The sequence below is a fragment of the Tupaia chinensis genome, unplaced genomic scaffold (genome assembly GCF_000334495.1).
Source record: "Tupaia chinensis unplaced genomic scaffold, TupChi_1.0 Scaffold142543_1, whole genome shotgun sequence".
Lineage (NCBI taxonomy): Eukaryota > Metazoa > Chordata > Mammalia > Scandentia > Tupaiidae > Tupaia > Tupaia belangeri.
In genome coordinates this window covers 645,490-645,856 of record NW_006202392.1, presented here as the reverse complement: position 1 = coordinate 645,856, position 367 = coordinate 645,490, and positions in this window count along the sequence as shown.

Genomic DNA, 367 nt, shown 5'->3' with positions numbered 1-367 from the left:
AGTGTCACTATCAGCAAGACAGGAACCATGGATTACCAGGAAGATGCCAACTGTACGGGGACTTGGCTTTAGTGAAGCAGATTGCAAAGGAGCTGACATGCTGGAGATAACGATGAGGATATTGGGATTCACCTGATCCTGAAAATCTCTAAAAGTGCTTCAGAGTCAAAGAATGAATGTGTTGAACAACTCCAAGCTACTGGCGTCCTGACCAAGTAGAATATCCTCAAAATAAGAAAGACATAAAAAATGATAAAAAATGATGTTTGTTAAATCCAGTGGTTCATAACCCCCACTTAGCCGTGTACTAAAAGTAAGCTTTATTATTATAATGCAATGTTATAGTGTTAAAATGCGCTATGTGACT